Source organism: Mesocricetus auratus, unplaced genomic scaffold (genome assembly GCF_017639785.1).
Source record: "Mesocricetus auratus isolate SY011 unplaced genomic scaffold, BCM_Maur_2.0 Super-Scaffold_100691, whole genome shotgun sequence".
NCBI lineage: Eukaryota > Metazoa > Chordata > Mammalia > Rodentia > Cricetidae > Mesocricetus > Mesocricetus auratus.
The window spans coordinates 42,592,381-42,613,850 of record NW_024429267.1 but is presented as its reverse complement, the minus strand read 5'-3'; positions in this window follow the sequence as shown (position 1 = coordinate 42,613,850).

Genomic DNA, 21,470 nt, shown 5'->3' with positions numbered 1-21,470 from the left:
TTCCCTCAAGCCCTTTGCCAACTTCCAATAAGGTCCAAACATTACTTATGCAAGGACTCAATCAGTAAATTAAATGGACCTATCGGGCCAATCAAGATCAAACATAAGGAAATGCAGAGGACCAAAATACCACGCTAATTACCCTCTGCACACACACTGTCTCTTTTCCAAGAAGCACAGAAACCCTTGATGCCTTTCTCAGGATTCATAATATCAACCCCAGTCTTCTCTCCCATGCCTTTCTCTAGCCATGAGGAGTCCCTCTCATGAAGATCCCCTAAAGCAGGGGTCTTTGTTTCGGTCATTTGGGGGCAGTGAACTAAGACCCTGATCCACCTCTTCAGCTCTAATGGGAAGAATTCCTCAGGGAACTTGAAAAGGGTCTTTGAGAGAATGCTGGCTGCTGCTTACAACAAAGACTTTGATTTCTGCTCAGTCACTGCTCAGCATTTCACTCAAAGCTATGGCTAGACAAGCCCTACCCTTGTCCCCAGTTTGTAGAACTAAACAGATTATCACCACTAAATGTGCATTGCAAATTAAATAAATCTTAGAATCCAAGCCACTTCTCCCTCAGCATTCTTAATGGGGTCAGCCACTTTCCACATATAATGTCCAATTTCTGGGATCCATTTGCCATTTGCTCTGAATGCAGATTTCCCTGGAAATCAAAAGTAATAATACTATACATATTCATTTTCTTTCTTGGAAAAGTAATTACCAAGAAGTATTCTAGCAGCCTCCTTCCCTATTTTGCTGTTCTTTTTTGTTATGTTTTGTTTTGTTTTCAAGACAGGATTTCTCTGTATTGTTTTGGAGGCTGTCCTGGAACTCGCTCTGTAGACCAGGCTGGCCTCGAACTCACAGAGATCTGCCTGCCTCTGCCTCCTGAGTGCTGGGATTAAAGGCGTGCGCCACCAATGCCTGGCTTTTTTTTTTTCTTCTGGAAGCATGCTCATTGGAGCTGGTTGTGTAAGGAATGACTGGGATACTAGTGTGCAGTGGGAACCTGTTGGAGAATCTCTGAAGGGGCTGTTCTCTGGGTTTCTTTTCTTTTCTTTTTAATTATGAGCATATGTGTTTGTCAGTCTGTGAGTTACATACAAGTGCAGTACCTGAAGAGACCAGAAGGATCAGCTGAAGTTATAGGAGGTTATTTATGAGTCAACACATGTGCCTGCTGGGAACAGAACTTGGGTCCTCTCTCTGCAAGAGAAGTACACTCTCTTAAGTGCTAATCCACAGCTCCAGCCCCTAGAGGTGATGATGATTTCTGCCAAGTTTTGAAAACCACTCCAATAACTATGGTCACCAAGTACCTAAACTTTGTGCAGGTATACACGTATGTTGAAGGTAGGTGAAAGTTTAACATAACTACTCCTTTCTAATCCATTGTTGGTTTTTTTTTGTTGTTGTTGTTGTTTCTGGGGTGGGGGTTGAGACAGGGTTTCTCTGTGGCTTTGGAGTCTGTCCTGGAACTAGCTCTTGTAGATCAGGCTGATCTCGAACTCATAGAGATCCACCTGCCTCTGCTTCCTGAGTGCTGGGATTAAAGGTGTGTGCCACCACCACCTGGCCTAATCCATTGTTTTAACACTATGGAAACACACACACACACACACACACACACACACATTTATCTAAATAAAACTCACCACTAAATCAAAGGCTTCCTCACTTTTTCCTTCTGTATTTTGTCACTTATTACCTCTCCTCCACTCCCTACAATCCGATGCCATGCTAAGTCATGAAAGACATCCTTACTCTTTCAAGTTTTGATTCAAAATCCCTGAAACCATTTCTTGTTACCAAACTTGTATCTTCACCAAAGCATGACTTCTGAAGAAATGTGGATTCTGTAACATTAACTCAGCTCCACATTCCTGACCCTGCCAGCCCAACTCATCTTAAGTTTAGGGAACACCAGTGCTGGAGGTGGTGGAGGCTGCAGCTGGTCTCTTTTCCTTCGTGTTGGTAACCACCTTGAGTGTTCCTTTTACAATGGCCTGGGATGGACAGAACCTTAATAAGTCACCCTGCCTTCATTTCTCCAGGCACACAACCGCAATGCCTTTCCCCTGCACATGCTTCCAACGCCAACTTCCACCTTACAGCTAGAAGCAGCTTATTACTCCTCCCCTTGTGTTGGCTCCACACTTAAACACGCTTAGGTAATTACACTGTCACACCGCAATGTGGGATTTGCTTCCTTGTATGTTCCCTCAACTAAATAATGAACACCTAGAAACCACGGCAGGTATCTGATGAACTACTTTCCAACCTCCAATGCTCAGCTCTCATCTGGCAGAATAGATATTCAGTAACACGTATGTTGGATGGAATTCTCAGACTTCTGTGAGTAGGTATTATCTTCTTAAGATTTGCTTTGCCACTATTAATTCTCAGAAATGTCATTTTATATTACACATATATAGTGTTTCTCATCCTTATGTCATGGCTAAGCAATGATACCAACGTGTTCCTTTTATGAAACTAATGTTAATAGAATCTATCCTATGTCTGCATTGTTCAGTCTGGTGATCACTACTTACACATAGGGGACAAAAAAAACCCTCTTACAATGCTAATTTTAACATGATTTAATTTTGATCGCTTAAAAGTGAAAATCCATATAGGGGCTGGGGGATCCCCTATGGACAGCAGGCTGGTGTATGCTAATGTAGGAGGAACTGACACACCGAGCTGTTGCTGTCTTCATTGTGCACAGAGCCAACGGCTCCCAGTGGTGTTCTCAGTATGAGAAAGGATGGCAGTGACCAGCTGAGGAATGGAGAAGGGTTGGCGATAGCGGTTTAGAATTACTGGTGCAGGATGATAGCAAAAATCCTGGTGGTTTTTCACCCATTATTTTAAAACTTTTCACAAACAACACACCCACTTGTGGTCTCAACCATGAGGACTGCTTTCTCCTTGACCTCTGCTAGGCTGTTCTCTTCAGTCACGATGTATTTCCTGTCCCCAAGTCCCATTTCAATAACCATTTCTGATCCACGGTGGATAATGAGAAGTGTCGAGGGGTGATGCCAAAAGAGGCTCAAGGGGTACAAGGACGCAGCTGAGTATTAAGACACAGGTTTCCCATCACCAGAAGACGCTTCCAGAGAGGAAGCGGGAAACATCAACACCTGCCCTCTACTGTAGCCTGGGAGGAATAACACAGAGGGATTGTAGCTTAAAGGCATTTTGACCTAATTCGTGCCCTACCTTGAGAAATTTTATCAAGAACCCAAAGGTACCCAGCGGGCTTGTCCTACACCAACCCCTGCTCACCTTTGTTTCTCCATGTGGCCTCCCAGATTCAGACTCTCCCTTCATGTTTAAACAGGCCATGCTGACACATCTCAGTCAACTAGCAACACAGACCCAAATATACCATGTGGAGCTGGTAAACTGCATATTTAGATAATGGATAGAATCCATGGATATTTGTAACAGGAATTCAGTATTCACGCTGGCCTCATCCTTTACACTAACCTATACACTGGGGAACTGTCTTTGAAAATATGGCACTGTGGAATGCATGTCTATTGGTTGTCAAGGAAACAAACTAATTATGTGTTACAGGGAGGGAGATGCCTTATAACAGAGGATGTATAATATAATTCTGAACATATACAGGTGTGTGTGTGTGTGTTCGTGCGAGTGTGTGCATGCACACGCGCTTCTGTGGTGTCGCCACATAATGTGTGCACATGTTTAATATGTTTGTCTATACATATCCAGAGAATAAAACATTGAGAGAATTCAACCAAAGAATATCAAGCACTGTATCCATGTACTAAGACAAATAAACTATAATAAAGATATAAGCATGTAAGAAATATCCCACAAAAAATAGAGCAAATAAGAAAAAAAACATAACTTTAACTGTAAATATAGTCTCATCTTTTACATATCAGGTGTAGGGTACCCTATTTGACAGTTTTCAGATTCTCAAGAGTTCACACTGGGCTTTCACTTCTTTGGACCTATGTAAATGATATATAGAGCCCCCTCTTATCTCTGCTTCTGACAGTGATAAATGGTTGATCTTTGGCCAGTATAAACATCCAAGTTCAGCTCTTTCCTAAACAGCTTTTGGTCCTTCCACACTTGTATAATGATGTCAGCAAACCTATGGATTGGATGTGCTTCCCTTTTACAGAATTTCTCTTGAATCTTGAATTTTAATTTGGTGGTCTAAAGCTATGGTTAACTATATCTAAAACCATGAGAACAAAAACAAAGTCTCCATCAACACTCACCTCACCTGTTTGAACTTGCCAACTTTAGAAATGAGACACTTTTAACCAGACTCCAGGAAGATGAAAAAAGTAGGCAATGTCTGGATGTATAACCCAGCAGTAGATTGCTTGTCAAGCACGTGCCAGGCCATGGGTTTAATCCACTCTGCAAAACTGCAAATATATGAAAAGTAGGCATTGAAAGTGAGTTATTGGACTCAAAACCAAAACCTAGATACTTTCACAGTGCTAAATGTAACAAGGAGCAGCAAGCTCAATGAACCTCCGGTACCATCTAGACACACAGGCAAGGTCAGACATCTGGAATGTGTTCCAGAATGGGATAGTACATGCAGATGCATCCTGCATGACACACGGGGTGAATGCAAATGAAAGCAGACCTGGATTTTAAATGCGATGTGAAATAGCTTCCTCATAGAAACAATTCAAGGTAATTAGAAACCATGCCTGCCTGATTGGATGATTGGACCTGCACAACAAAATAATATCAATAAACCCCAGTGATGGATGAGAGGGTGAGGCAACTCTAACATCAGGTTGATGTACTAGCTCTACCAAGAGACTGGGCAAGCTGGGTGTGTTCTCTGAGACCTATACTCCTGACTTCAAATGTAGACCTCACTACTTATGGACGTATGCTCTTATTATATTCACTCTAAAGGAATGCCATATCAACCATCTTGAACAGGAAGCTTCATGACTCATAGCACTGTATTAAAACATTTCCTGTACCAAGAACATCAACAATGACATGGGATATACCACTTGGGGTCCCCCCACTAGTGTAAATTGTCATGTGGAAGTTGCTTTATTGCATGCTGAGTCACAAGTGTTGGTCTGTTGAAAGTAGGTCTTCCAACCTGAGGAAGCAACTGACTCCAGACATCTTCCTGAGGAATAGATCAAAGATGATGGGGAAAAACTAATGGACAGAGAGGAAGGCTTGTAAATGGATTGCATGTAGGTTGAAAGTAGAAAATAAAAAGGTTAGAGGCACTAGCTGCTAATGGTGATCCAAGGACAGGAAACAAGGGCAAAAATGACTTGCCACTTGAGTTTGTAATAGCCGGTGTCATTTTCTCCAGAGGGGGTGAGCAGTCAAAACCATCACCTATTACTGATTTAATGCAATGTGTTAAAATAAACTTTGATACAGAAATGAAAAGAAATAGACATTGTTTGCTGTCCTCAAAAACAGCAAAGGACAGGTGAGCTGAGAGAGGGTTGGTGACTTTGTCAAAAAGTCAGAGTCAGCTGTCTTAGTGACTTTTCTATTGCTGTGAAGAGATATCATGACCAAGAAAACATTTTATTTGGGACTCATGGTTCCATAGGGTAGTAGAGCCCAGGACCATCATGGCAGGGAACATGGCAGTAGGCAGGCAGATATGGCACTGGAGCAATGGCTAAGGGCTTACATCCCAATCTACAAACAAGAGGCAGGGGGAGAGAGAGAGAGAGAGAGAGAGAGAGAGAGAGAGAGAGAGAGAGAGAGAGAGAGAGAGAGAGAGAGCGAGCTAACTGCCTTTCAAACTGCCTTTAATGACACGCCTCCTCCAACAAGGCCACACCTCCTAGTCCTTCCCAAACAGTTCTACCATCTGGGGCCCAGGCATTCAAATATATGAACCTATGGAGGCTGTTCTCATTCACACCACCACAAAGGGCAAGTGCGTCCTAATATAAAGCAAGGGTGACAGGATACTAGCCTGCCATGTGGGCAGATGGCAGGAACAGACCCAAGCCCAAAGTTGAGAGATTTGAAGGAGTTTCTAAAAGACTACAAGTTTTGGCTTTATCATGGGCAAAAGGTAGATGAAAAAATAGTAAGGGGTAAACTGTATACTCTATCTCAAATGTTTATTTAGAAATCCCTATACTCAGTACCTCAGAATGTGGCATCTAAGAAAGTAATTGAGATTAGATGTTATCATGTTGATAGGGACCAACCCCATAGGATGGAGATACAGTAGATGAAGACACACAGAGAAAGTAGTCATTCTAGTGCCAGGAGGAAAGGCAAGTCCTTGATGTCAGACTGCCAGCCTCTAGAACTATGGGGACACACACCAGCCTTTACTTAGGACTGGCCTAGAAATTAGTCTAAGTGCAAATGTTAGAGAAGTATCTATGAGGATTAAATGGGAAAAGGTAGGAAGCAAGAGAAGGCAGACATTTAATGTCAATCATTTCTGTCTCCTGGTTAAAATGTGCTCAGTCTGTAGATGGTAACTCAGGTAGAAGAGGGTCAAATATATGAGGGATGGTTGTGTATGAGAGTCTAAACCCAAAGCCTCTGAGCTTTGAAAAACTGTCATAGCTGCAGATTCTGGGAAACCTAAGTGTTATTATGGCTGTGACTTCATAGAATGATTTTTCAGTGTTAGAAGTTTTAATTAAAATGCTTTTAGAAATATTTTTATTTGTATGTGTATGCCTGTGTGTATATGTGTTGGTATGAGTGTCCCTGTGGGCATATACACACGTGGGTGCAGGTGCACGTGCCTGTGCAGGTGTGAATACCTATGCCATGTGAGCACCCGTGAAGGTGTGAAGGCTGGAAGATGGTATCTGTTCCCTTGGAGCTAGAATCACAAGTGTTTGTTTGTCACGTGGGTGCTGAGATAGGAACTCTGTCCCCATGACTGCACAGCAAGCACTCAACCACTGAGCCATCTCTGCAGTCCCTAAATTTTTAGAATCCTCTAAATGGTTTATTTGATAAGTTCCTCCCAAAATGTCTAACATGTACTATTCGTTTCTATGGATGAAGAAGCCTTAACTTTTAAATCATACTAACAGGTATTGATGAATTAACACTTAACCAGAGCCCATGAATTTTGCAATCTGAGTCTTTCTGGAAAAATCCTCTTTTTACCCATAAAACCACTTGTTCTTTTTTCATTAGCACATAGTAAGTGCTGACAATGATCAGGTTCTGATTCTTCAAGTGAGATATCAAAAGCTCGTGTTCATATTATTCCTAGCCTTGGGTTCTAGAGGCAGAGGATTCTCAACAGTTGCCAAAGCTTTAGTTTTTTTAAAGTAACTTGGTCCTAGGTGTCTCACTTTTTAGTCACTTCTGAGGGAGGAACCAAAGTCCTTTTCTAAAAGATGGTCCTCACCAATGACCCATAGATGGCGCTCTTAGGCTGTAAGAAACAATTTCATTTTTTTATTTAAAAAATTATTTTTCATTTTACATACCAACTCCAGTTCCCCTCTCCCTCCTTCTTCCGCCCCCACTTCCCCCTTCCCCCCACATCCACTCCTGAGAGGGGGCATGGAAAGCAGTTATCAGAGGGCTCAATCCATTTCCAGCCTGGAAGATCTCCAAATCAAGCATAATGGACTGTAGAGTCCTTTCCCTAGAACTTATCCTCTGTCTTGACATTAAAATCACCCCAGAACTCTCCACCCATCTCACTGGCCCTTTGGCCAATGTGGTCTCCTTTAAACTAAGCCTCACCGGTTCCAGACCTAAAACAAAAGGAAGTTGAACTCCTGACTGAAGGGTGGGGAATTCTGGTCCATTCCTCAGCCTCCTTGTCATCCACTGACACCTTTAAGCAGCCAACCCAGATGTTGCCTAAAGGAAAATTAGGGATTGTTTCTCTGTGGCAGATGGCGATGAGCTAAGATGCTGAAGTGTGGTGACCCACATGCCACCCCATCCATCCCCAGGAAGTTACGGCTGCCTGTCTAAGATGCTGAAGTGTGGTGACCCACATGCCACCCCATCCATCCCCAGGAAGTTACGGCTGCCTGTCTAAGATGCTGAAGTGTGGTGACCCACACGCCACTCCATCTATCCCCAGGAAGTTACGGCTGTCTGTCTGGGGCTTTCCCCGGACTTTTAGCCTTCTCATTCTCAGGTGGGAGGGACATGGAAGGAGCAGATTCTTAGAGTAAGTCTAGATGCAGTTCTCACACACTCCTGCAGGGTTAACAGCAAAAAAAGAATCAACATCAACCCGGTCCATTCTTGCCTCTGTCATTTTGATCAAGCTCTCAAAATTGGAATACGAACAAAGAAAAGCTTGTGACAAACATAATGTGACTGTTACACAGGCCATTGCTGAGGCACATGGAGAATCAGAAAAGATCCTGTGTTTGACTCCAAGTGTCCTAGGAGAGGTAGGCTGAAGGAGGAGGATTTCTTCACAAATTCCCTGTGACTTTCCCTGAGGACACTGCAGTCAACCAGCCACGTTTGTCTCTTGCAGGATGGTGGCCACAGAAAGGGCCTTGAACATCCAGACAAAACCCAGATGTGACAGGCCTCAGCGCTGAAGGGTACAATGAAAACAGAAAGAGGGTGGTAAGGTGACAAAGAAAGAAAGGGAGTCACTGGGGTTGTCACCTCTTTTCCTGGCACAGGAGACACCCAGTATTTCCTAAACACATCTGACCAAACAATATGGCAAGTTAATAAATTATATAATGGGCAGGGGTGGTGGCACACAGCTGAGACCTCAGTACTAGGAATGCAGGGAAATTGAATGTTGGTGGCCAGCCTGTGCTACACAGCAAGCCCTAAATTTTGATTTAAAACTTAAAAAATGATATAGTGTGTCAATAATTATTACCCCCCCATAGATGAAAATTTTTGGTTTAAAACACATTTAGATAAAATTAAAGAAGTCATTTATTGTAAGATTTCCTGGTGTTTAGCATATCCTTATACTTTATGGTATTGAAAAGATCTGAGAAAGCTCTAAGGCTTTCCCAAATATAATCATATATTAGATAAGAAATGAGGAAGCCATTATAGGTTTAAAGAGAAATCTGGCACTAGGGAAATGTCCAGAGATCTACAAGGTTGACCCCAACTAACAATCTAAGCAATAGTTGAGAGGCTACCTTAAATGCCCTTTTCCGATAATGAGATGGATGACTACCTTATATGCCATCCTAGAACCTTCATCCAATAGCTGATAGAAGCAGAGGCAGACACCCACAGCTAAACACTGAGCTGAACTATGGAATCCAGTTGCAGAGAGGGAGGAGTGATGAACAAAGGGGTCAAGACCAGGCTGGAGAAACCCACAGAAATGGCTAACCTGAACAAGGGGAACTCATAGACTCCAGACTCCAGACTGATATCTGGGAAACCAGCATAGGACTGTTCCAGACCCCCTGGACGAAGATGTCAGTTTGGAGGTCTGGGCAATCTATGGGGCCTCTGGTAGTGGATCAGTATTTATCCCTAGTACATGAATGAACTTTGGGAGCCCATTCCACAGAGAGGGATACTCTCTCAGCCTAGACACATGGGGGAGGGTCTAGACCCTGCTCCAAATGATATGACAGACTTTGAAGATCCCCCATGGAAGACCTCACCCTCCATGGGGAGCAGAAAGGGGATAGGATAGGGAGTTGGTGGGGGGCAGGAGAGAAGGGGAGGTAGAGGGAACTGGGATTGACATGTAAAAGAAGCTTGTTTCTAATTAAATTTTTTTTAAAAATGGGGGGAAAAAAGAAAGAAGGAAAATTTCCTTAGCTCCTTTGTTTTTGTTTGGGGTGAATGTTCTGTTTTGTTTTGTCGGGTGGGCACAGTATCTTACTCTGTAACTCAGGTTGTTATGAGTCCCATTTAGTTCTAAAACCTACAGCACCATCATCCCGCCCCTGCCTCCCACATGTTGGGACTGCAGGAATGTGGCATCGCTCCAGATATTTCATTTCCAAAGTCTGCTTTTCTCTTCTTTTTTAACTAAGTCTTTTTACTTATTTATTTGGTTGGTTGGTTGATTTTTTTGAGACAGAGGTTCTCTGTATAGCCTTGGCTGTTCTGGAACTTGTTCTGTAGATCAGGCTTGGCCTTGGACTTTTAAGGCATACACCACCACCACCCAGCTTAAAGCCTGTCTTTCAAAGCGTTAAATTATTCCTCAAAGGACAATGGTAACATTAAAATCTATAGAGAAGCAGCTGTCTTCTGTGTGAGACAGTTTTTGTGTGAACTACTGCTTGCTAGCCAGATGATATTCCTGTTTCCTTAAAACATGCAGGGCACCAAAAACTTTCTACTCCTTTCAGTTTTGAACTTCAGTTGCCTTTACAAGATGTGGAATGTTATTTTAACCAGGCAAAGATGTGTCGTTTATGCTGCAGAATATTATTATTTTAACTATGTGAAGATGTGTTACATTTGTTTCTGCTGCCTTTGTTAACAATGTAAAAATGATGTGTTACATTTGTTTATGCTGTGGAATATTACTTTACCTATGTGAAGGTATGTTACATTTGTCTATGCTGCATTTGTTAACGATGTAAAGATCTGTAGCATTTGTTTATGCTCCATTTGTTTAATTATGTAAAGATGTGTTTCATTTGTTTCACCTTGTCTGCCTAAGACACCTGATTAGTCTAATAAAAAGCTGATGGCCAATAGCTAGGCAGAGAGGGGGGGTAGGCAGGGCTGGAGGGCAATGAGAATAAATAGGAGGAGAAATCTAGACAAAGAAGAACAGGAAGGCCGGGTGGTGGTGGCGCACGCCTTTAATCCCAGCACTCGGGAGGCAGAGGCAGGCGGATCTCTGTGAGTTCGAGGCTGGGCTGGACTGATAGCCTCCAAAACAATACAGAGAAACCCTGTCTCGAAAAACCAAAAAAAAAAAAAAAAAAAAAGAAGAAGAAGAAGAAGAAGAACAGGAAGAGAGAAAAAGAATCAAGAGAATGAAGGAGAAAGAGAGGGAGACACCCAGAGCCAGTCAGCCAGGCAGCTGCCACCCATACACACAGAGACACATGAAATAAATGAGTAAACTTTAAAAATAATTAAAATATCACATATACTTTAACCTACATAAATTAAGCCTCAATGATAACCCCATCCCACCTCTTAGATATGTTTAGGAGAATCACACTTTAAATCTTGGTAATGAGTGGCTGGATGTGGTGGTGCACATCTTTACTCCCAGAACTCAGGAGGCAAAGGCAGGCAGATATCTGTGAGTTCTAGGTCAGCCTCCTCTACAGAGTAAGTTCCAGGACAGCCAGGACTGTTACACAGAGAAACCCTGTCTCTAACCCTCCCACCCCACCCCCACCCCACCCTCACCCCACCCCCACCCCCACAAAAAAATCTTGGTAATTAGTAGAGGGGGAAATGATTCCCTCAAAGCATGAATGTTCACCTAGAATTACATTCAGGAAAAAAATGATTTTTGAAGAACAAGAATAAATGACGTTTTCAAACATCGAACAGATGTGCTGACAGATTGTCACTGCAGAAAATGTTTAATGGCGTTCATCTTTCACGAAAGCAATTACTGAGGTCACTGAAATGGTTCAGCAGGTAAATCATCAGCCACTGCGGCTGATACTGTATTCCATCCCCAGGACACAGGAAAAGAACTGACATGCCGAAGGCCATGACCTGAATTCAGCATTGACAAGACATCAGAGAGTAGGAAGAGTGACAGGGTTTACATTCTCTACCCCTGCAATGACATAAGCTTTGGGAAGGTACTCGCTTTTCTAGGACAGCTCCTTCCAAGGTGACAGCTCCAGGAGTCTAGAATAAATCCATTTCCCCTTTATAATGTAGGTGCATCAGTAGCTTCTATTGCCCCCACACATGTTTTATCTATTTCTTCTGATCATCTTTAGCCCAGGAACATTTATGTCAATCCTCTCTGAGCCAAACTTTCATAGCCTTGTCTTTGATTATGTCATCTACTTCCTGCTGGGACCATAGATACCACAGCTGCTACTGAAGAAGGTAAGGAAAGACTAAGAGTGTAAATCCAGAGAAAATAATTAGATGGAAAAATAAAGATGACTTGGCGTTAAGATAATATAGAATACATACAGGTATAGACAAACACATACAATACATGCAGATGAGAGGGTAGAAAAGAGCTGGCAAACTATTAACATCAAAAAGAGGCAAAATGAACAAACAAGCTCTTCTGATGACAGTGGGAATGTAAAGCACTTTGGAATCTGGTGTCTAGCTTGAAAGGACACTAAGTCGACAGGATGAGCAATTTTATGGTAATACATTTGAAAGCAGATGAAATAGAGAAAGTTCTAGGAGAAAAATAATGTAATTCCAATAAAAATAACAGAAGCTATGGCTTTCCAAGCCCTGCAACATGATAAAAGACCCAGAGACAGATACTGGGATTCAAGCTTCAAGCTGAAGACCAGAGAAGCAAAGCAGCCAAGCCAGTAGCTCTTACCTCTACCCAGATGAAATGGCAGTCCTGTCTCTACAAATCTCAGAGGCAAAAGACTCTGAATTCCTGTTTCCTCCTCCTTATATTCCTTTCTTTGCCCAGCCATATCCTCCTGTCTCCACCTCCCTAGTGCTGGGTTTAAAGGCGTATGATCCCAGGTGTTGAGATCACCTTTGTGTGAGCTGTTTCTTTTAGGACTGGATCAATTTTGTGTAGTGAGTGTAGCCTTGAACTAACAGAGATCCATCTACATCTTAATCCTGAGTCCTGGGATTAAAGGTGTGTGCCTGGCTTCTATGGCTAACTAGTATAGCTGTTTTGCTATTTTGATCTCCAGTGGCTTTAATAAATTATAAACAATATATCACCACAAGGCCCTGGAACCATCTCATACTTAGCATCAACCATTAATGGTAAGAAATTTAAACACTAGAGAGATGGCTCAACACTAAGAGCTTTTCTCTTCCAAAGGACCTGGGTTCGGTTCCCAGCACCCAAATGGTGGCTCACAACCACCTGTCATTCAGTTCTGGGGGATTTGCTACCGCTTCTGATCTCTGTGGGCTCCTGAATGCACATAGTGTACATACATATACTTAGGCACATACATATATACATAAAATAAAAGAAGTATTTCTTAAAAGAAATGCATAAAGCATGTTGTTCGGAATGTGAGTAGATTGGCATTGCCCATGGTAAGAGCATTTACCACACAGCAGTCAGTAAACGTCACAGTTATTTTGGAACTTGAGTCACTAGTTAAAAATCTACAAATGGGCTGAGAGATAGCTCAGATGTTAAGAGCATTGGTTGCTCTTGCAAGGGACCCAAGTTCAATTGTTAGCACCCACATGATGGTTCATAGTCATCTGTTCCAGGAGATCCAGTCACCTCTTCTGGCCTAGGCACCAGACATGCATGTGATGTGCAGACAAGCATCATGCAGGCAAAACACTCATGTACATAAAACATAAAATAAATCTTAAAAAACTGTATTTAGTCTACAGACAAGGAAAACATCAGGAGCTTAACTAAATAGCAAGCTGTGCTAAGTAGTCATGAGCCAGACAATCCCAGCCTCATTCAAATGCAGGTAAACAGGCACTCACAAGTCCAGTGTCCAATCTGATAAAGGATGAGTAAGAAAAATCACAGGACACTCTCACCTATTACCATAAAATAAAAGTGAAGCGCTAAGCCAAACATTAGCAAAGCCAGTGTAGTGATGAGCATAAACTATGACAGGAACAACAGATTTTCCCAAGAAATCTTAGGATAATGTAACCTTAGAAATCTGTAGTGTGTGTTTCTTGGTTTCTTGACTTCAATCTACCCATGTTTCCTCTCAATAAATTAAAAAGGATTTTGATGAACCTTTGTAATATGCATGATTCTTAAAAAAGAAGAAAAGGCTGGAGAGGTGTTAAGTGGGTAAAGTGCTTGTCTTGCAAGCATGAGGACCCGAGTTCAAATCCCAGAACCCAAGCGAAAGCCAAATGTCTGCAATCTCAATGCTCCTGTGGTGGATAGGAAGTGAAGACAACAGAATCCTCAGAACCACAAGGCCAGATAGCCTTGAGCACACATCCCTCTGTTCATAGAAAGCCCCTGTCTCACCCAAGATGGAAGGTGGGGACCAACAATGGTGCTTCTTTGTCTACATGCACTGTGGTACACACATGTCTGCACTCACAGCATACATAAACAACACATGCACAAATGCGCGCGCGCGTGCACACACACACACACACACACACACACACACACACACACACACTGAAAGAGAAACAGGGAGAGGTGTTTTTTTTTAAAAGAACCAACAGAAGAACAACGGAAGAAAACTTCTTGAACCTGATAAAAACTCTGCTCCACAACCTTTACTCTCATATTTTTTGTTGTGAGCCTAGCCCTTCACTCTGAGCCAGCTCCTCGGCCCACTAAACCTTCACTCTTACAGCGTAAAATATGTGAAGACATTTCTTATACAGTTACAGACAACCTGAACACACTCCTTCCCTTTCGCTACCTGTGCACAGCATTGCACTGGGTGCTAGCTAGCATTTTTAGGCACGGAGAAGAAAATAACGCATATGAAATAACAAAGCTCATTGCAAAATACAGCGTGGGAGAAGGTAGCTGGCGCCATTCTCAAGAGGGTAATTTAAGGCCAGTATCTATGCTACAATAAACCTTGGAGGCAAGAAGAGAAGGTTTACTGGGCAAGGCCCAAGAACCTAGACAAACAGTTTTGTTCCTTGCTCTTCCAAAATGATTGGACTGAGAGATGGAGTTGCCACCATTAGGCAGTCAGGGGGACCTGGCTCACAGGACTTGGAGGCAAAGTGTCCAGGAGTTTCATGTTCCCAGTCCCACTCTGACCCCCTGGGCTCACAGGACTTGGAGGCAAAGTGTCCAGGAGTTTCATGTTCCCAGTCCCACTCTGACCCCCAGTAGCCATCCCAGTATAAAGCAATTGCTTCTTTCCTTCCTCAACCCTGGAGACCCATTCTCTGTCCACCTTACGTGGCAGACGGCTCTGCATGGCTTCTAGTTCTACACTGAATTGCGGTCCACCTAGTGCTGCAGATACACTGTTTCCAGTCGCCAACGGAAAGGCGCAGAAATAAACTGCAAGCACGAAGAACCTGTACAGTAACTTGGTGCAGCCTCCTCTCAGAGGATCCAATAGCCCCCTTTAAAGCAGGGCTTTTGTTTGTCTTTTTCTCCCTTTGGTTTTTTTTTTTTTTCCTAATTTTTGGTAACATTTAAAGTAGCTAGGATTGAAAATTTTAAAACAAAATTTTAAAAATCTGTTTCTTTACCTGGGACACTTTTAAAATATCCGTGAGGGAGGGAGAAAAAGGGGGGAGGGAGGGAGGAGGGAGGGAGGGAGGGAGGGAGGGAGGGAGGGAGGCAGGCAGGCAGGCAGGCAGGCAGGCAGGCAGGCAGGCAGGCAGGCAGGCAGGCAGGCAGGCAGGCAGGCAGGCAAGCCAAGCATGGTGTTATATACTTATAAACCCAGCACAAAGCCAGAAGATCCCTGGGGTTCACTGGATGGCCAGTCTAGACTAACTGGCCAGCCTCGGGTCCCAGTGAGAGACCCTATCTGAAAAACAAGGTAGACAGGCTAGAGAGATGGCTTAGCGGTTAAGAGTATTTGCTGCTCTTCAGATAATCCCGCTCCAATTTCCAGCAGCCACGTTTTGACTCACAACTGTCTTTAACTCCAGTTGCAGGGTATCTGATGCCCTCATATGGTTTCCATGGGTACTGCATACACACAACACACAGACAAACATGCAAGTAAAACAGCAATATGCATAAAATAAAAATAAACAAAATTTTAAAAACAAAAACTATGTGTGTGGATTCTGAGGAATGACACCTGAGGATGCCTCTGACCTCCACAGGCAAGTGTGCACGTGCACACGCACGAACATACACACACACACACACACACACACACACACAATTAATTAACTGAAAAACTTCCTAGAATACAAGCCACACCTTGCACCTGCACCTATCAGCTATCACATCAGAGTTTCTGGAGTGATGCAGATATCAATGTACAACAACAACAAAAAAAGTGAAACCAGACTGCTCCAGGTTCTGGCTGATTTCCTAAAGGGGATCTATGGATTTGAAGTTTGACATTCTAGGTAGAACTACAGAGGACTCTACCTACACAGACCTACCAAATTATAGCTTACAGCTTAGCAATGGGATGTGTATGGCCAGTCAAGACTAACAGGACTGAATTTAGGGATTAGCCATAAGGACTGCTTGCTGAGATGTCATGGCATGGAGGCATTTTTCTGAAGTGGCAGGTTGAGCTGGGTTGTCACCAGCAATGGTATTTCCAGAAGTTCTCTCTACCCGATCCACCCTTCCCTCTCCTGTCAGAATGATCCCAGAGCCCAGGCCTATCACTGCTTTTTAAGAGCCTATACAGGCAAAGTTCAAACCCCTAACTATGGAGTAAATTTCAAACTCCTAACCATGAGGCAAAATTCAAACCCCTAGCCATGGGGTAAAGTTCAACCCCTAACTCATCACTCCCTTGCCTATCTTCATCATCCTCTGTACTTTGTTCCTCTTTGAATCCCTTGAATGCCTCCAACACACTCATACCACACCCCAACCACAGTATGTATACTCACCACACACCATATTCCCCCCAGCACAACACGCACGTGCCATACATAGCAAACCACACGCATGCCACACCACATGCATACACACAGAAACTGGGTACACTGTCATGTTTCCACTAATTCACCCCCCTCCTCCTTGTAACTCTGCTGCATCCCAGCTCTGGAGTTAGAATTCCTTTGGCTGCTTCAAGACCGAACGTAAGTATTTTTCCCTCTTGAGCCTTCTGGGAAGGCCGGGCATTTCTTTCTGCCACTTCCCACAGCCCCGTCCGTGACAGCTCAAATATAGCTGTGGTTACAGAGTGGGAAGTACTGTTTATGCCTGTCTCGCCGGTGTCTTTGTGCTCTTACAGGCAGGAACCATGTTCTCGTTCCTGCTGTTCATCTCTGACATCTCCCATCCACTCTTCTGCCAAAGGGATGGTGAATTTTCCCAGGACTCTTGGCCAGGGCTCTAACTAGCTCCTCCATCTACAGCTTCATCCCTGGCTCACAATGGAGATGAGTGCGAACTGGCTCTTGTCAGCAACACACAATCAGCGAACCACACTCGGTGGAGGCTGCCTTGGGAATGCAGTTTCGAAAACCCCCATTCCCACCCGGTTGCATCAAAGGAGAAAGTGAATAATGAAGCCCCCTATTTACTCAGCTAGGCCTTTGAGAAAAAAGGAGGAAGTTAAAATACTCATAAAACATGTCTCTTAGGTAATATTCCAAATACAGGCATGTGTTATTATCCACAACAGCAGGTCCCCTAAATTTACTTCAACCTATGAATGGGCAAATGTGCAAGAGTTAGGTACCTACAAGCCTCTGGTGGAAAAACTGTCATCACTGGGGAGTTTAAGGACATAGCCCTCATTAGGTTAACCTCTCTCTCTCTCTCTCTCTCTCTCTCTCTCTCTCTCTCTCTCTCTCTCTCTCTCTCTCTCTCTCTCTCTCTCCCCTCCCTCCTAACCTCCCCACCCCCATCCCTTGTAACCAAGGCAGAGGCAGGAAAGAGTTCAAAGTCATTCTGTGGTTGGGGCCCCTGAGAGCCAGGGAAAAGAAAATCAGAAAGTGACTATGTGGGCAAATCAATGTCCTTGAGTACACATAAACTTGGCTACATTTCCCTTGGAATCCACTTCTCGGTTACTAAGCCTTCCCAGAGGCCTTGGAAGAAGGGCAGAGAGGCTGACATGTGTTTTAGTCTTTGGCAATGTGTTTACAAGAGACCTTGCTATATCCCCTGAGACACTGCCCTTTCCACCTTGCCTGGACTGTCTTAAGAATCCCACTCTAAGGTTTTAAAGTAAACAAGGAAATGATACTATATATGGGAGACAAAGCATAAAACCTCACATGGAAAGCTTTTTGACCGTGTTTTGCTCAGCCCTTACGAACAGGAGTTCATCCCAGCCTGTGCATGCACATTTGAATGGTTTTCCTGAAGTCTCAGTGTCAGGTCTCTTTGGTCAGAATCCCACAGCAATCCTCTGACATGGCAAATTTGCATTAGCTGTACTTCTATTGCTAGGATGAAACACAGTGGGATAAGAGTCCATGATGGCAGAGCCAAGGTGCCATCAGGAGTTGGAAACTGAGAGCTCACATCTTAAACCACAAGCAGAAAGCAGAGAGTGAACTAGGACTGGTGCCTGGCTTTTAGACTTCAAAGTCCAACCCCCACCCCAGTGACATACTTCCTCCATCAAGGCCTGATGGGAGATGTCATTCTGAAATCTGTCTCTTATTTGTTGTTTAATAAAGCACTGTTGGCCAACAGGGAAGCAAGATAGATGGGACTAGGAGTTGAGGAGGACTCTGGGAAGGAGAAACAGAGGGAGCCACAATGTAGCCACCATAGGGGTAAGAAGCCCAGACCCTTTCTCTGGTAAGAGAAATACTTAGATTAACAATTATGGAGTAAATACTTAAGTCAGAGATAGCCAGTGAGAAACCAGGCAAACGGCCAACAGCTTTATAATTAATATAGCCTCCTGTGTGTTCATTTGGGACTGATGCGGCTCTGGAACCAGGCTGGCGGGAAGGCTTTACCCAACAAAGGCCACTTTCCCCAAACCTGCCCAAATTGCACCACCAACTGTGAACCAAGTGTTCAAACCTATGAGTTATGAGGGACCTTCTCATTCAAAACACTACACTCATAAAATTGGAATCCATGAGTAGCAAGGACCGGGTTCATACTGTAAGTGGTAGGATTGCTAGCAAATCAGTAGAGATGCCAACCACATCATTTACAATCGTAGATGTTCCTGCTGAGCTGGACAACAGCACTCTGATTGCTCAGGAATCAGTCATAGACACTAAGGAGAGCCCAAGCCCTGACAGTTAGGGTGGCACAGAGACAACAATTATGTCTCCAATCCCTGTACTGGGCTTCTTAATGCCAAGGTTATTTACTGGGCTGAGAAATCCCAAATCTCTCCCATTACTTAATATTTTATAAATGTGTTTGATTCACTTATGTCAGAAATTTTATCACCTCTCCATCAAATAGAAAAGCTAATTGTACCTTTAAAACAGGGGCTCTCCTGACAGTTGGACAGTTTGCTAACCATGCGGTGGCTACCAGCAAACTACTTGGGTTTCACATAGTACCACTCCAGTCTTTAAAGGCCATAGCAGAGCCAGTTCTGCAAGAACAGCCTGGTGCTGTTCAACTTTGCAAAATATCTGTTTCTGAGAGCATCGCATAAGAACACAGGGAAGTGAAGTTATTCAGCCTGTATCTCTGTTGACTGCCAAGGAGGCATTATTGCTAGCCCTTTGTGTCACAGTGTGTTCCAAGCAGAGCTTAGCAAAGTGTGGTGGCCTGGAAACATCTGGGAAAGTGAGAATTCTGATAGAGCTGGTGAGGAACGGGACTATATTTGTAACAAGCTTCTGAGGTCAGATGCTGGTGGTGGTCATGGTCCAAAGACCATCCTAGGGGAGTCAGGGTCTGGAGTCATGGATGCTTTTGACTTGGTCCAGAGTCAGAGAGATGCTCTGAGAGCATAGACTGCTGGCTGGTCCCACCTCCCAGACATAAGTGAATCAAACACATTTATAAAATATTAAGTAATGGGAGAGATTTGGGCATCAAGAAGCCCAGGACAGGGATTGGAGACGTAATTGTTGTCTCTGTGCCACAGGAGCTGTCAGGGCTTGGGCTCTCCTTAGTATCTATGACTGATTCCTGAGCAATCAGAGTGCTGTTGTCCAGCTCAGCAGGAACCTCTACGGTTGTAAATGATGATGTGCAGTAGCCTTTCCAACCAGTTCCAAGTGACAATAATGCCTTTGTCTGAAGGTGTCTTTGGGAATCACTTATTTACACTGTCAATTCTCCAGCCTAGAGAATTTAGACTTCAACCCCCCCCCCCCCCGCCCCAACCCCATGAAATTCTCAAAGGCAGGGTTGATCTTGTATTCATTTGATCTGGTGTGAATATGGCAAGAGCAGTTAGCACCACCTGGATCTATGGCAATTAAATAATAAGCGTTATCATCTGGTGGAAACTTCTTAAGGGTTTCCTGTCTCCGCTGGCATGGAGCTAACCATCACCTGCCAACTTTTGCCACCAGCTCTTTTTTTTTTTCTTTTCGAAACAGGCTTTGGAAGCTGTCCTGGAAGTAGCTCTTGTAGACCAGGCTGGTCTCGAACTCACAGAGATCTGCTTGCCACTGGCTCCCGAGTGCTGGGATTAAAGGCGTGCGCCACCACGGCACTGCTCCAGGTCATTCTTATATGTTCACTCTTCTCTAGTCTTTCCCTTTTTTCAAGTGACAAGCTCTGGAAAGAAGCTGGGGGTAGAGGACCATGGCCCCTACCCTTTGCATCTCTTACACCTAAAACAAGACCTGTCCAAATGCAAGTGATCCATAAATACTAGAGGAAGACAGGAAGGAGGGGGAAAGGAGGAAATTTATCCCTGTGCTGTAGATTTTGTTAACAGTGTGTTGTCAAAATAGCTAAACTAAATGCTTTGCCTAGGAAGAACATTGTTCTAGAACTTTGTTGTAGTTAGGTCTTTACTACCAATGAAGCCCTCCTAGTGATAATTCAAATTTCTTAATAAGGATTTTTTTTAAAGCCAATGTGTTACCATACTGTTGGCTGACATAAAGTATCTGGCAACCAGGTTTCTGGGAAGAGTATGGCTAGTTCTGTTCCTCAAGCCTTGGAGCATTCTCTGCTACTGGATTGTTTCTCCGAAGATTCATCTGTCCTCCATGGACAGCAGCTACCCACCAATTATGCTTTGTTTGCCCAACTAAGCTACCAGCCCCATTAAGTCAATTGTCCCTCAGCTCAATAATTAGCTTGTTATGCTTCCCTTGTTACTAATGAGATCAAAGGTTGCAAACCTTTACAGGGCTTAAATGTAGCCTAACACTGCAGGAGGTCACAATTTTCCTGAGAGTGAAGTCTCAGTGACTCTACGTTATAACAGCACAGAGGCCATGAGATAGTAAGGTAGTGACATTCTTGGGAGATCCAGGGAAGACTTTGAGGAAGGGTAACATTTATACTGGCTCTTAAAGGATATAGAGACGCTAACTTTGAAGCCAAGCATAGAACACAGTGTTGGTACCCAGGAGGCAATGAAGATGCAGGCAAGACCCTGACTCAAAAGGGGTGGGGGAACACCAGACATGGCAGAGTCAGGTGGATCTCTTGTGAATTTCAGGACAGCCTGGTCTACATAGCAAATTCCAGGCAGCTAGGGCTACATAATGAGACCCTGTCTTAAAAAAGAAAGGAAAGGAGGAGGGGAGACCTAGAGCAGGAGGTAGGCCCCGGAGCATCCTGGGAGCATGTGCAGACCTACCATGAAGGGCACTCACAGAAAAGCTGTTTTGCATCAGCT